The following is a 13174-nucleotide window of genomic DNA, read 5'->3' on the forward strand; positions in this document are numbered from 1 at the left end:
ATATAAGGGTTTTAATTGGTTTAAAGCAAATGCATACCACTAAATAGAGTGTAATATTTTTTTGAATATGTATGAAGAGAACTCCAAGAATGTGTTGTATATTTATTACTAATTAAACAAATAGTGCACAAGTAGTGGTTTAGAGAAATGTTCTGCTCAAACCCAGCTAATTGGTTTAGTGGGATCAAAGAGTAGATTGTTGAAATAGTGATGTTTTTATTAAAAATTGTTGGCTTAGCAATTTGCATATATCTGTGTTTTAAGATGCTATTTTCTTTCCTTTCAGCTTGAAAGAAATCTGTAAACTGAAAGATGTGAATCCTCCGAGTTTAAGAAACTACAGAAGAGCTTGCCAAGAAGGAGCCGTGAGCAGTCTACCTTAATGGATATGAAGCAAATGGTTCTTTACCTTCCGTGGGATAGAGTGACAAGCGCGGTCCTATGGGATCATAGCCTTTAGCACCATCATAGCTAGACTGTTTGCCTAGACTCTTGTAGGTAGAGTTTATGTGATGCCTTGTAGCTCAACTGTAATGTCATATTGTTATCAGCTGTAATGTCATTTTATTATGAAAGGAGGGACTGAGGAAGATAGATGTATTTAGCTTAAGCATGTCAGCCATTTTGTTAAGTAGCATCCATGATGTAGTGAATAAGAAGTATGCTTTGCTGAGTTAATCATAATAATGCTGACATTTCATAGTTAGTACATTCTGTGCGAAGCAAGGTCGTAGCTATAAGTCTTTAAAACATGTTATTAGGCAGTCTCTTGTGTTTAGACTTCTGGTGAAGGACACATAGGAGGATGTCAGCCTGAGAGGAGTTATGAGAAGAGATGCATTATTGTTTTTGATATGTGACGTGTATCAAGTATTCATGCAAGTAGCTTTTTTCTCTATATAATGTCATGCTAAATAAAGGGAAGGCAGTCTCATTTTGCTGGACATAACTGACTTGTTTGCTTCCTGGGATTCCCAATCGATTGGTAAACAAAGGGTAACGAACAGACAATTGAAGGAGATTGATAGAAGGAGGCTTATCTCCAACACTTGCTAAAATCCTTGTACTGTTTTTGTACCAGATTTCTTAGCAGCGCTGTGGTATCACGGACTCCTGCAGCACTGCTCTGTGACATGCGGCATCTCCGCACCCCTGTCCTTCCATGGCTGTCTGTGGAGCACACAGAACTGAAAAACAGGGGAGGGAGCATAGATGGGGGTGAGAGCCCAGGTGGAGAGACGGGATGCAGTCAATTGTCGAAGTCAAAAATATTACACAGAGAGAACATACAGACTCTGGCGTGTGACATACCCCCTCCTCCAGGAGTGGCCCCCGGACACTTTCCAGGTTTTGTTGGATCTCTGGAATGGAAAATCCGCACCAGTCGGGGAGCCATAATTTCAGTAGCCTTGACACAGCTCCTCTCCTCGGGGCCAAAACCTTTCCACTCCACCAAATACTGTAGATTCTTGTGAAGATAACGAGAGTCAAGAATAGCTTTGATTTCAAAGTCCGTTCCAGCTTCAGTCTCTGCAGAGGTTGGCCTCGGGGACTTTGAATGGAACCGGCTTAAAATAAGGGGGCGAAGGAGAGATACATGGAAGGAATTTGGTATCCGGAGGTGGGAAGGCAATCCCAATTTGCAGACAACCGGGTTCAGGACTTGTAACACGGGGTAAGGACCAATAAACCTCGGAGCAAACTTCATAGTGGGCACCCTCAACCGAAGATTGCGGGTAGAGAGCCATACCCTGTCACCAACCTTGAATTGGGGAGCGGCTTGTCGCTTCCTATCCGCAAAGAACTTATAGCGGCCGGAGACTCTCTTGAGGTTAGCATGAACTCGGCTCCAAATTTGACTGAAGTGCTGGAGAGTAGAGGCTGCAGCAGTAACATCCTCCGGAGGACAAATGGGTAATTCTGGAACTTGAGGATGGAATCCATAATTAATGAAAAATGGGGAGTCACCAGTCGAAGAGTGGTACAGATGATTATGGGCAAACTCGGCCCATGGCAACAGTTCCACCCAATCATCTTGCGAGGGAGAGAGATAAACACGGAGAAAAGTCTCTAAATCTTGATTGACGCGTTCAGTTTGCCTATTGGTTTGTGGATGAAAACTTGAGTTTTATTTGTAAGGCCGTACAGAGAGCTCTCCAGAATCTTGCAGTGAATTGTATCCCCCGATCAGAGACGATTTCCTGAGGTAACCCGTGCAGGCGGAAATGTTCTCGGATAAATAACAAGGCCAACTTGGGAGCTGATGGTAAACCAGTCAAAGGTACAAAATGCGCCATCTTAGAGAAATGGTCAATAATTACCCAGACAGTATTGTGACCCTTGGAGAGGGGCATTTCGGTGACAAAGTCCATAGAGATATGGGTCCAAGGCCTCTTAGGAATGGACAGTGGATGCAACAACCCCGCAGGAGGCAGATGAAGAATTTTGTGCTGAGCACACTGAGGACATGAGTTGACATAATCTTGAATATCCTTCTTCATAGTGTCCCACCAGTAAGATCTTTGTAGAAACTCCCACATCTTTTGAACTCCAGGATGACCGGAAAACTTGGAAATATGAGCCCACTGCAACAACCTTGGTCGAAATTTAGCTGGCACAGACATTCTCCCAGGAGGAGGACCCAGAGCGGTGGGAGCCGCTGACATAGAAACTGGACTGAGAATCAAAGCCTTCTCAACGGAATTCTCCTCATCCGAAGCCGTTAAGGAATGGGATAAAGCATCAGCCTTGGTGTTAAAAGTCCCAGCCCGGTACTTAATAACAAACGAGAACCGAGTAAAGAAGAGCGCCAATCTAGCTTGACGGGGATTCAAGCACTGGGCCGTCTTGAGGTACAGCAAATTCTTGTGATCAGTGAAAATTGTAATTAGGTGTTTAGCACCTTCCAAAAGATATCTCCATTCCTCCAAGGCAGATTTTATTGCCAAAAGCTCTTTGTCTCCAATGGTGTAATTTCGTTCAGCCAGAGAGAACTTGCGAGAATGGAAACCACATGGATGTAACTTCCCGTCTGGAGTGTACTGCGAAAGCACGGCATCTATGCCTACCGTGGAAGCATCAACCTCCAAAAAGAATGGTTTTGAAAAATTTGGTTGTTGAAGTACTGGAGCGGACATAAAGGCTGCCTTCAACTGAGCGAACGCTGCTACAGCTTCAGAGGACCAATGACTTGGGTCAGAACCCTTCTTGGTTAGGGCAGTGATAGGTGCCACAATGGTAGAGAATCCCTTTATGAACTTCCGGTAGTAATTTGCAAAACCCAGAAATCGTTGTACCGCTTACAAGGAAAGAGGCTAAGTCCAGTCCCGAATGGCAGTGAGTTTCTCTGGATCCATATGAAGCTTCGTGCCTTGAAATGATTTAACCAAGAAATGGAATAGAAGGGACCTCAAAGGTACATTTGGAAGATGATTCTCTCGCAATCTTTGACCTGTATTCTGTGCTCTGTGAGATTCTTAGAAAATATCAGAATGTCATCCAAATATACCACTACACTTAGGTATAGCATATCCCGAAAGACTTCATTAATGAATCCCTGGAAGACTGCTGGGGCGTTGCTGAGGCCAAACGGCATTACCAGATACTCGTAATGCCCGTCCCTGGTATTGAAGGCCGTCTTCCCTGTCGGATACGTATCAAATTATAAGCTTCCCTTAAATCGAGCTTGGTGAAAACTCGGGCTCCGCGAACTCTATCAAAAAGCTCCGTGATGAGCGGCAAAGGATACTTATTCTTAATGGTGACATCATTTAGACCACGATAGTCAATACATGGTCTCAGCCCTCCGTCCTTCTTCTTCACAAAAAAGAAACCCGCCCCCACCGGGGAGGTAGAGGGGCGGATGAATCCTTTCTGCAGATTAGACTTGATATAGTCCGACATAGCTTGGGTCTCGGGTAATGATAAGAGATAAGTGCGACCCCGAGGTGGCATTTTCCCCGGAATGAGCTCAATGGGGCAGTCCCAGGGTCTATGCGGTGCTGACCGAGAACACGTCTGAAAACTCCCGATAGGCCTCCAGAATGAGCCCTTCATCTGACTTGGAAGATACACGGAGCGGGTAGACAGGAGTGAGACAATTTGAAAGACAAAATGGACTCCAAGATGTTATTTGTGTCGAACTCCAGTCGACGTGAGGGTTGTGAAGTTTAAGCCAAGGAAGGCCAAGAACCAGATCGTGGGGCATCTCCCGAATCACTAGGAACTCCAGGTGTTCTTGATGCAGAGCTCCCACTTGCAGCTTGATTGGTACTGTACAACTTGAAATCAGACTGTAAGAAATTTGGGTACCATTGATAGCAGTCAACGTAATAGGTCGTTCAACCGACCGTAACTGAAAACCCAGATTCTGGGCACAGGAAAGGGAAATAAAATTCCCTGCAGCCCCTGAGTCCAGCAGAGCCTTATCGGGTTTGGCTATTGACTCAGAAAACAGAGACACGGAGAGTAAACAGTCCACTGTCGGAGAAGGTTTAGAAGAAACCCCTAGCTCGACTCCTCCGGAACAAGCTAGGACTGCCCGTTTCCCGGGCGAGACTTCCAAAACTTGGGAAAATGATCCGCGGCTCCACAGTAGAGGCAGAGTCTACCCTCACGACGACGCTGACGTTCTTCTGGGGACAGCCGAGATCGATTAATCTGCATGGGTTCGTCAGGACTCGGAATAACCGTTTGCTTAGACGGAAGAGATCGGACCCTTGATCGATCTGACCGACTACATTCGCCACCTCGTTCCTGCATGCGAAGATCCACCTTTACACAGAGCGAGATCAACTGTTCTAAGGAGTCTGGCAAATCTTTAGTGATCAACTCGTCCTTTAGACGATCGGAGAGCCCGTTCCAAAAGGCAGCCCGGAGGGCATCATTATTCCAGCGCAGTTCTGAGGCTATGGTCTGAAAGTTAATCACATACTGTCCCACTGAACGAGAGCCTTGTCGGACACGGAGCAAGTCTGCAGAGGCAGCGGTCATCCTGCCGGGCTCATCAAAGATCCTCCGAAATGACGTAATGAAATTGGTGTAACTAGAAATCAATGGATCAGATCGCTCCCATAATGGAGACACCCAATCCAACGCTGAACCCTCGAGCAAAGAAATAATGTATGCCACCTTGGACCGATCAGTAGGGAAGTTATGTGAAAGGAGTTCAAAATGTACCTCGCACTGATTGAGAAAACCACGGCAGTTCTTTGGATTCCCATTATAGCAAGAAGGAGTAGGGAGCTGAAGGCGTGACCTGGTTCCAGAGAAGGATGGAACATTACTAGAGACAACCACTGGAGCGGGTACTGGAACTGGGGCCGGCACTACTGAAGCCAGAGAAGTCTGAATTTGATCCAGCCGGCCAGATAATTCCTGGAGATAATGCATCACCTGGCCCTGTGCTGCTTCCTGACTTTGAACTCGGGAAACCAAGTCCTGGATGGTACTTGCCTCTGGGCTCCGATCCCCCGGGTCCATGAGGCCTGAGTATACTGTCACTGACCTAGGTTGGGGGTGTTGTGAACTCGGGGGTTCTTCCGATGGTAGGGAAGAGGAACCACAGTTGGGTCGGAACAGGGATGGCCTGATATAGGTCTTCCTCATACAGGACACTGACAGTAAGGTTTGATGAAAATATTGAAGAACTTTATTGCAGGAAGGGAGCAACACAATGTCACAAAGCAGAGAAGGAACGTATGGGGAACTGTCCAGGCCTATAGAAGAACTTGTAAGCAATGTTAAAGATACTAGTAAATGAAGTACTTGTGAGTGATGGTAAAAGATACTGGTGACTGAAGAACTTGTGAGTGATGTTTTTAAAGACACTGATGATTTGAAGAACTTGTGAACGGTGTTTAAAGACACTGATGATTTGTAGAACTTGAAAGCGGTGATTAATGACACTGATGATTTGTAGAACTTGAGAGCGGTGATTAAAGACACTGATGATTTGTAAAACTTGTGAGCGGTGGTTAAAGACACAGATGATTTGTATAACTTGAGAGCAGTGATTAAAGACACTGATGATTTGTAGAACTTGAGAGCGTGGTTAAAGACACTGACGATTTGTATAACTTGAGAGCGGTGTTTAAAGACACTGGTAACTTGCAAAACTTGAGAGCGGTGTTTAAAGACACTGGTAACTTGCAAAACTTGAGAGCGGTGTTTAAAGACACTGATGACTTGTAGAACTTGAGAGTGGCGTTTAGCCCGCAGCCCACGCTGACTCCAAGAAGCACTGGTGACTGGACCGCAGAGGAACACACCAGCCGCTGGGAACGCTGGAAACTGTGCAGCAACTGGCACCTGGAAATGCCGGAGACACTGGGGTACAACTGCAGAGAGATTCGCCGGGAACAAGAGCACTGGCATCCACTTCAGGGGAAAAGATGATACTCAGGCGCCGAGGCTCTGCCCGGCGTCTGACTTTGAATCTCCCGCCTCCGCTGGATTGGCGGAACAGTCTGATGACGTCACCTGCTCCCCGTCCACGTGATGCCGGGTGTCATGGCGGCGCCCCTGCCCCGGGAAACCGCCGGGAGCCGCGCCAGCCAGACGCCCAGAGCCCGTGGACCACCGAAGGAGGAGGCTGCAACACAGACCAGCAGGCACACAGGGGTAAGCGCGGTGAACGCCGCCTGTGGCGTGTGACACTTTGATCCTAAGGTATTGTAGGTAGTATGTCTAACCAAAGTCATATAAGACAAGAACGGAAATATAAGAACTGTTGGAACTTGTAGTAACAATAAACAAGTAGGAAGAAAAAGAGAAAGCAAGTACACCGCCATATGTAGATGTGGAAGCAGTTATGGCCAGCATACAAACTATAGAAAATAATAAAAATATAAAAAATATGAATGTAACCTATATATGTACTAATGAATGTTGAAGTTTTATCTAGGAGGAGAAGGCGACCTGACTGGTTTCAGCCATTTCTCATGCACTCAGAGGAGTATCCAACCAGTAAAAGAAGAGCAGTAGCCTGCGGGGGAAGTGGCTGAGACCAGTGGAACTGATAAGTATGGTGTCATTCGTGTACATAAATAGCAAAAAACCCCAGAAATAAATAAAATAAAAATCAAGAAAGTAACGTCAGAAATGGAGAAAAACCTGTCCGCACATTAGTATTTGCCAGTAGGAAAGCGGACAGAGACAGGGTAACCCCCGGGTATTTCTTTTAGTTACCATATGAGTGGTATTCATTCCTAGTAATGCCCCTAGTCTAGATGAGCTCGGAAATGTTTGTTGGACCATGTACAGACCCTTAGTACGGGATGGGAAGGATTGAATGAATACTTCACATGACCTAGAAGCTTGTTAAAAAAAATGTTGTCTTTTGCAGTAATAGAAAATTTGTCCATCTGGATAAGATCACTGGTAAACAATAATTTGGCAAATGGGAGGAACGAAAGAAGTGCAACATTACCCTTTGACAAAAACCTGCTGAAGTTACGATTGGGCCCCTACAATGCTAAACCCTTTCCTTTCCTTCTTTTTCCTAACAGAAATGGCCCCTGACTAACGTAACAGAGATTTTGTTAAATGTGAAATACATATATTGTACTCCTGCTCAGGAAGTACAAGGTATGTCAGATACCCTCAAAGACTAATGTTGCATTACACTGTTCTAGATTCATGTCCATCACAGGTAGAGGAAATTATCTCACAAATACCGGGTTACCTTTGGACCAAAGATGGACAGGACACTGGATTGATGGTGAATGTAGCCCCAGTAGCAGTACAAGTAAAAGATGGTAGGATAGCTCCAAATATTCCCCAGTATCCTCTGAAGCCAGAGGAAGAATTAGGAGTGTACCCCATCATAGAGCGGCTGCTACATCAGGGCATCCTAGTCAGGACGTCCAGCACAGCCAATAGTCCCATCTTCCCTGTGGAAAAAGAGTGGGGGGAGAGGTTACAGGCTAGTGCAGGATCTAAGGGGGATAAACAAGATAGTTGAGAATCAATTCCCCGTAGTGCCCAATCCAGTTGTCATTTTAATAAAATCCTCTCCACCTCTACAAACTTATCTGTCACCAACCTCTATTCTGTTTCTCCACAGTTTCCATCTGTTGCGTTCACACAGGGTGGTACAATACATGGACCCGATTACAGTTCAAACACTACATGCCTAATTGGTCCTTCAGAGTTCTACCCGAACCCAGTATAACTCACCAGCACGATAACACCAGTATTACTGCAGTGTGCCTTGTCATGCACAAAGGGTGGAGGATGGATGAGAATACTGGTGAAGGAAAAATTTGTATAGACACTGATAAAAAAAATGTTGTCTTTTGCAGTAATAGAAAACTCTCCGTCTGAATAAGATCACTGGTAAACACTAATTCGGCAAATGGGAGGAACGAAAGAAGTGCAACATTACCCTTTGACAAAAACCTGCTGAAGTTACGATTGGGCCCCTACAATGCTAAACCCTTTTCTTTCCTTCTTTTTCCTAACAGAAATGGACCCTGACTAACGTAACAGAGATTTTGTTAAATGTGAACGCAGACTTGATATTTTCTTCTTCTTTCTCTCCTCTAGAGATGTTTTTTTTTTCTTCTTTTTTTTTGAGTTATGCTCATGGTACTCTACATTGCAAACACACAACAGTTAAATTAAGATACAAATTTGTGTTCCCTACAGGAAAAGGAGGTCTGGAAGGCGAAGGGATATGGTCAGGAGTCCTCAGGACTTTGGACAGATGGACACAGTAAGCCAGTGGCCCCCAGAGCATGTCTCCCAAGCCTAGCTGAGGTGGCACACGGTCTGACTCATCTAGGTAAAGAAGGTATGTGCAAGCTGGCAAGAGCCTACTGGAGTGCACCAGGGTTCTCTTCTCATGCAGGTAAGAAAGCAATGACATGTCTTACTTGCTTGAGGAAGAATATTGGTAAGGCAATACCAACAGAGCCATCCCATATCCCTCCTGCAGACGGACCTTTACAGTTAATACAAATCAACTTCGTACAGTTAACACCCCTTAGGAATTATTGTTATGTATTGGTGTGCACTGATGTTTTCTCAAACTGGGTAGAGGCATTTCCTGCCGCCACGGATGCTGCTGTGCTTACCGCAAAGAAATTGCGCAAAAATTTGTGTGTAGATAATGGTACCCCTAGAAGTAGGAGTAAAGTGAAATTGGACTATTGTGGTCATAGACATTGCCACTGGTATTATGTAGCATCGGAACCACTCCCAGATCTTCACTTAACAAATCACCCTCTTTGAAAATTTTGTTTTGGTTTTTGTGTCTTTTTGTTTTTTTTGGAAGACAACCTCATCTCATGATTGATCCGCACAATGATCAGAAATACACCAATGAGGTGACAGTACAGTACCTTATCGAGATGAGCCAGCATTTGAGAACTTGACAAAAGAACTTGAAACTGTTGATTCCTGGTATGCCAAATACTAACCGTCTTGATTGTGAACCAAGAGACTGTGTGATTGTTCTTACGCTCAGGTTGCCTAATAGACAGGTGGGAAGGACCATACCAAGTTTTGTTGACAGCACTATCCCAGTGAAAGTAGCCGAGAGAGAGACTTGCGTCCACGATTCCCATTGCAGGAAAGTCGGTAGTCTGGAAGGAACTTGTAAATGGAGTGAGATCGCAAAAGTATCACCAGAGAGTCTGTTCCGTGAAGACTGAGAGGCGGCACTGTTGAACACTACCTGAGCATGCTGAAGGATTGCAGAAAGACCAGTCATTGTAATTGATTTGCTATGGACAAGATTTGTTTTGTTCTATTTCTCTTTTCCGCTGACAAACATTTACTTCAGGACATTCTATTTTTGCGAGGTTTTTCATGAGAAGTCGAGTGTGGGACTGGAACTGGTTCTGGAGGATGGAGTGATTTCCTTATAGGATCCCAGGATTAGCCGATCAGTTTGTTAAAGCCAGAGAAAAATCAAAGGTCTAGTAGTTACGGAGTTCGGAGGTAACGTGATAGGCTATTGTCTGAGGAATACTGTATTTTGTAGTTATTGTGACACCATATTTGAAGATGAGAGCATCCAGAGATGTCAGTCTAGCAATAAGGTGACAGACATCCCTTGAGTGATTACCACTCACTAGTGGGTAAGTTCTTAAACCATATGGAATGTTGGATGTGCTCACAGGTAACTCTAAGATGAAAAGATGCAGGATTAGTGCCATATTTTTTTTAGAGTTAGCTGAGGTACTTGAATTACACGGAAGGGGGAGGGGACCGGTGGACAAGGAATATAATATAACTAGACCCCCTAGCCTTAAGATCCACTAGTACCATAGATAAATCCTTGGTATGTTTAAATCTCACCAATTTCAGGAAATCAGGAAATTGGGAGGTAATCAGGAACAATCAGACAATGGCTATTCACACATAGCAGATAAAGAGCTCATTAATATATGTGGAAGAAAGGTTTATGAGTGGCTCTCCCCGAACTCCAAAGGTTTATGTTATCTAGGAAGGACACTACTTATAACCCTTGTTCAATGATTAAACAGACCTAGCATACGTTCCAGAAATGGAAACAATGTTCAGAAAATGATAGGAATATGTAAATCATGAACATTTTATATGTCACTTTCACGATTTGTTTGTGTCTTCTCCCTCTACCCAGCAGAACCTCAATCGAATCCGAACATAAGTGTACAAAGAAGTAGGTACATGTATGTGTGAAATGTTCGTCCAAATCAGACATTATAGGCCAAAGCACTGTCCCAGCATACTCTATAGGTTGAATGTTGTCCCACACCCAACCAGTGGTCCCGTGACCGCCGAGTGCATATAGAGGATGTCTTGTCCTCCTCCCTGTCTTCCCCAAATATAGTCAAATGTCTGATTTGCTAAATGAATACATACGTGTGTCTAGGTCACCGATTATTGTTTGAAATATTTTTCTTATGTTAATAATTTATGGCAGTTATTGTTTACTGCCAAAGGGTGGACTGTCGAAGTCAAAAATATTACACAGAGAGAACATACAGACTCCACACATTATAAGTCGCTATGCTTGCAAATATGCGCAGCGAGCACAGCAATATATGGTAACATATGCATTTACACAGACATGCCACAAAGATAGATTCAACACATATTTCATACAGCACATAATTATAACATATCAAGCGCCAGACATCATAATGTTTTAAAATTATATAATGGAGTAACGTTATGTATGTGTATTATTGGAATGAAGCAAGATGGACATGTCATGTTTGGTATTAAAGCAACCAGATTAATGTGTATATCAATTTGATGCCTGTTATTAAGTTGTAGCTCATTGCAACAAGTAGATATGATTAAATGTATGAAAGCTAAAGTCACTCTTATTAGAACAATGGATTTCCTGGAAGACAGCATGAACTGACCAGTGACTCATCATGAATGAGAAAGTTCCCTCCCCTAGACTAATCTGTGCACTCCCCCAAAACTACATAGTATATAGCTGATTGCAGACACAAGAGCTGGCTGTTCTTTTTGTCCCAGATGACGATGGAGATGCTGTCTGTCCAGTGGCTGCATGATTTTACAGAGAGAGAGTGATATGGAATGGGGACTTTATTTGAGCAAAATATGGTAATTGTATCGCTGGCCATGTATGTATTTGAATTAGTTTGTATTAACTGCTTACTGTGTAAATTGTAACCATGTAACTATATATGTATACTGTACACTGTGATATATTGAATACATATCTTTTTAATAACAAATATATACATCAATGAGCTTTGGAACTCAGATAATGTGTGGGTGTATTGTTTTTCTCTTATGGCATGCAGTGTTTTGCGATGTAAAGCGCACATTCATAGCACATGGTAATAAGATGCGCAGGCGTCCACAGTATATATTAGAGTGGGCATTTTAAATATTTGTAAGAAAGCAATTTGGTATTTACACAATTTACTTACAATCAAATCCCGACAGTCAAAATACCGACAACCATTGATTGATGGTCAAAATACCGACAAGATCAAAATATCGACAAGGTCAAAATACTGACATTTAAAATACCAACAAGGTCAAAGTACCGGCATTTAAAATGTCGACAGGTCAAAAAGTCAATATGAGTTTTTTGTTGAAACCGACTTGTTCATACCTTCACAGTGGACCTGGAGGGGGAATATATTAGTGTGCCGAGCGCAGCGAGATTCCATGCCCGAAGTATGACCAGCGCAGCGAGACATGTGAGGGGTCGGGGTACACTTATATGGTGGTCATGTCTACCTATGTCTACATATACACCAAAAAAAACAGAAAAACGTGTCGACCTTTTGATCGGTCGACATTTTAATTGTCGGTATTTTGACCGTGTTGACATTTTAAATGTCGTTATTTTGACCTTGTTGGTATTTTGACCTTGTCTGTATTTTGACCATTGGTCAATTGTTGTTGGTATTTTGACCATCGGGATTTTGTTTGTAGGTATTACATACTGATTCCATAAGTGCAAGGTGATAACGTACCACTTATCACTGCTATATCACTTCTCCAGGCTTAATACATCTGCCCCAAAATGAGAAAGAAGGCAGGGACCAAGGGAAGGATGGAGATGACACGTGTGCAAGTGACAGAAGAAAAACTGTAGAAATGAAAGATGACGGGGTAAAGAAAGGATAAGGGTTGCAGTAAGAGGAGGTTACAGGTGAAGAGATGAAAGATGATAAAATGGGAGAAGGAGCTAAAGAAACAAAAGGAAAAGATAAAGTCTCAAACTTACCCTGCCAGCCCTTTTAGCAGTGGCCACCCCCCTTAACCCATGACCACACCCACTCACCTCATCTGTACCAAATTTTAACAGAGAAATGTTGGAGGGTATGATATAATATGCACACAGCCTACTGACTGAAACTTAAGTAGATACACTATGCATGTGTACGCAATAATTGAAAGACTACACTCAATCACCGCCCCCTACAGTGGATAGCAGTAATCATCCAAGAAGTATGAAAAAGTAATGCCTTTGCACAGATTACAGTCTGAAGGTAAAAGTTTTGCCAATTAAATTCGGAAGGCTCTTTTGGTCGGTAGCAGATGACTGATACCTATAGCAGAGATGAATATGTTTTTACCTAAACATATCTTTACAAAGCAGTAATTACTTGGAAAGTTCTGCTGGAGAAATGAATTTTGTTTTTACCTACGCACATCTTTACAAAGCAGTAATTAGATAAAATGTTCTTCT

Source organism: Pseudophryne corroboree, chromosome 3, assembly GCF_028390025.1.
Source record: "Pseudophryne corroboree isolate aPseCor3 chromosome 3, aPseCor3.hap2, whole genome shotgun sequence".
Classification (NCBI taxonomy): domain Eukaryota; kingdom Metazoa; phylum Chordata; class Amphibia; order Anura; family Myobatrachidae; genus Pseudophryne; species Pseudophryne corroboree.